Below are 4,222 nucleotides of genomic sequence, written 5' to 3' on the forward strand. Positions count from 1 at the left end.
TAGTCCAACAAGCTGGGTCAAACTTTGCAAGGTAGTTCCATGCATCCTCATTTATCCTTTTCAACTTCTTCATACTTGCCTAGAACTCAGCATTAGTGGTGCATATAGCACATTCTCAGACAATATTTTTAACTTTCTTGTCCTTGTATCGGTTTGTGAAGTTTTTCCAGATATGCCTGACACAATTTTGATGATGTGCGTGAAGCATCACCTCCTTTAACGCAGGCAACAGACCCTATCTCAGACCATCAAAAGAAGACACACACAATTAATAGCAACTTACATAAATCATTAACAACTAATAACAACTCACATAAAGTATCAACCCCTTTCCTGAAACAGTTTTGGGGATTTTTTATTATGTTTGTCTCATTTCCTTTTATCATTCATAGTATCTATCTTTCTTTTTTCTAGCAACGAGAAAAAAAATATATCTACTATAGTTAGCTTTTTTATCCTATATGTAGAAATATGCATAAGATAAAGTCAAGCATGAACAATAACAACAACATGATAAAATATCATAAGACCCTGTCGTGAGACACAATCTTTAAGTGTATTTAACCAATCTTAACAAAAACAAGAAAAAGGTTTTGGCACCATTAACAGAAAAAGGAAGATCATAATGACAGCACTTTAAGATATGCTTCAAAGTAGTGGTAGGTTATCCACAAAACTAAAGAGCTAGAAAACGAAACAAGAAGGACAAAAATCAAGAAATTAACTATAAAAAAACTAAGATATTAGTACTAATAGCTCATTTAATTAAAACTAACTAGAAATTAACTAACAGCTCATATAATTTGAGCATTAATTCTAGCTTAATAAAGCACATTTGACATTGGTAATATTAAGCTAAATAACATTTTACCTTTTGTTGGTTCGAAATAAAATTCCATCCATAGATATATTGATCTCCAATATCTTCTTGCAACAATGTGAGGAACCATTTCCAGCTTTTTTTAGTTTCACTATCAACAATAGCAAACGCAATCGCATAGAAATGATTATTCGCATCCTGACTTACAGCCGAAAGGAGTTGTCCCCCAAAGTAGCCTTTTAAGAAGCAACCATCAAGTCCGATTAGTTTTTTACACCCAGCTTTGAACCCCCTTTTACAAGCATCTAGAGAAATATATAGCTTATTGAACAATGGAGGGGACTGAGGCATCGGTGTCACATCTAATATGGTGGAGCTTCCTGGGTTACTCCTAAGGATTTCACTCAAATAATCCCTCAATTTACTATATTGTGCTCTCTCATTCCCGATCACACGCTCTCTTGCTTCTTTGAGGGCCCTATACACCATCTTTCCATTAATGATAACATTGTAGTCGATTTTGATGTGCTCATAAGCCTCACTTAGAGTAATATGAGGTTGAGTTCGGAGCCTCTTCTCCAATTATTGGCTACCCACTTCTGGTCAGCCATATTGTTGCCAAATTCTCTGGCACAGGTGTGTTGAGGTATATAAGTCTTGATTTGGTAACTCTTTAGCTGATTATCCCATGCACAATAAATTAGCCATGGACAAGGATTAAGTTTGATAGCACCAGCACCCACAGCAACCACATCAGTAGTACCAGCATCCACTTCTGCGGCCTTAGCAGTAACAGTTTCAACAGAATCAGTTCCAAAAGTCACATTTGCAGCCTCTTCATTCACAGCCTCTGCATTCTCATTAATAGATGCCTCCTTGCCCCCTTTGGCTTTCTTGGCTTTTTTATCCTCTCCACCCCATGCTCACAATCACATCTAACTCTCCTTTGATCGTTTTTTATATACCTAATCTTCCTTCCCTCATAAATAACATGATCCTTCATAGCAGTTTTGAAAGATTCAATTGTGGCAAATTCCATTCCCAATTCAAAATACACCTCTCCAAATCCGGCAGCATCATTAAATTGTGGAAATTCATACCTCTCTCTTTCATCTTCAAAATTTTCCGGTGTCAATAATGACTCTGATTTATACTCAAAGATTGGATCTTCTTCTTTCATATTTTCTGCACTTTGTTCATCATCTTCACCAGAATTTGCATCCTCTGATCTGGGAATAACAGCTCCTTTTCCACCAAAACTTGTCCTAAATGAAGTTGACCCAGCACCCCTTTGTGCAGTATTTTTTGAGTTCTTGGAATTGGCCTTAGCACTAATAGGCCCACAAAATTTTAGGACTCTAGCACTAGTGGGCCCAGTAGATTTTGGCCCTGTAGCACTAATAGGCCCAGAAGTTTTTGGGCTTTCAGCACCAATTGCTCCATCATACTTTGCATTGGCAGATTTTTTGGCTCTGTTATCAACTATTGAAGCCTTCTTTTTCAAATTAACCATCTTTGAGTTTTTCTTTCCCACCCCATCATCACTGGACTCTCCTTCAACATCTGCATCAATGTCAAAGTCTATGTCGAGTCCCTCAGGAGGAGTAATCATTATCAAGTGATCAAAATACAAATAAAACTCCTTCATGTCCTTGTTCTTTAGTTTATTCTCACGCATCTGATTAATTTCTAGGTCTCCTTTTATAGGATGCAGCCCACTCTCTAAGTCAGGTGCTGTAGGATCAAACCAATACATAGCCTTGTAATCCAAATAACCTAAACCTTTGAATAGAGTTTGTAGATCAAAGAAGCATATCAGGTCAATATCCATCTTAGAAAATTTGTCAACTCTTCCATCAATATATCGAAGAACTCTATTGTTATCCCTTACAAAATGTCCACCATGGTGGAAAACAAGAATCCCAAATTCTTCCATCTATCTGTGTGAATAAATACTTATAATCAACAAACATAGTCATATAAACCTAGCTCTACTATGGCAATTTTCCTAAAAGAAACAAACTAAAAAATGTTCATTCAACACATTTAGTAAATGTCAAGAAACATGCATACAAAATTAAAGAGACTCTGAAGACATAGTATTGTGCTCTGTAATGCAACATACACCACAAAACAATATATCGACTCTAACAACTATAAACTTATTCAAACATGGTCTCACCTTTTTCAATGTGCTTCTTCAACGGTGATCAAATCCACTTCAATGCCTTTTCCTTGCGAATTGGTGCTGACGCATCCAGAAGAGACGTCTGGGTAACGGAATGCTAACCTCAATGGATGAAATTGACAACGTCTGTCACGATCGTGATGTTGGAGATGAGGTGGAAGATGAGGCGGGTGGTGATGAGGTAGGGCTCTTCGTAAAAACTGAAAAATGTTTGGGGTTTCAGGTCTTTTGCAGTGAAAAAGATTGAAAGAGAGGAGAAGAAACGTGACTTTTATTCTCCTCTTGCAATGCTGTATTTGTACATAATCAAAACGACCCAGTTTTGCTTATTAGGATGGGGACGAATATGTATGTGACGGACACTAGTTGATGGGCTATTGTTATTATCAAGATGCTGCTCTTTTCTGGCAGCATGATTGACGATTGGATTTTTGACGGTTTAGAATTTCACAAATGAATTCTCGTTGCAAGTATAGTTTCTAAACCAACAATAATCCTTTCATACAAAAGATTGTTTGTCACAAGTAACAAACCCCTAAAATTAATAACCGAAGTATTGGACCTCGGGTCGTTCTCCCTAGGAATTGTAATAAAGTGTCTTGTTATTGGTTGTGAATCATATTTGGGGTTTTTAAGATTTTGGAAAAGAAATATAAATGGCAAAGAAAATAAACTAACAACTAACAAAGCTCTTGGCAAGATATGAGAACTAGAAGTCCTATCCTAGTTATCCTTCTCAATTGTGATGAGAATTGTTCATTGCTACCACTTAGTTAACCCTTACTAAAGAAAGGAAAGTCAAGTGGATGAATTGACTTGAGCCACAAGTCCTAGCCAACTCCCAAGGAAAGACTAGCTTTAGTGTACTCTAAACCAATTAGCAATCTCTCCAATTACCAATCAACAAAGGAATTAGATAACTCAAGTGTCACTAATTACTCTACCTAAGCCAAGAGGAACAAAATCTACACTAAAACTAAAAGAGACATTTCAACAAACACATAAAGTGCAATAGAAGTAAACATTTTTAAATGCAAGAATTAAAGAGAGATCTAACTACAAAAGCAAGAGATCAACAATAGAAAAGCAAAGAAGAACAATTACTATGAATTACCTCTTATTGAATTGAAAGAAAATGGAAGGAACAAAAGTGGATCTACAATCAAAGTATAAGAACAACATAAAGGAAATTACAATAAAAGAATAGAAGAAGA

This window comes from Arachis duranensis, chromosome 6 (genome assembly GCF_000817695.3).
Source record: "Arachis duranensis cultivar V14167 chromosome 6, aradu.V14167.gnm2.J7QH, whole genome shotgun sequence".
Taxonomy (NCBI): Eukaryota; Viridiplantae; Streptophyta; class Magnoliopsida; order Fabales; family Fabaceae; genus Arachis; species Arachis duranensis.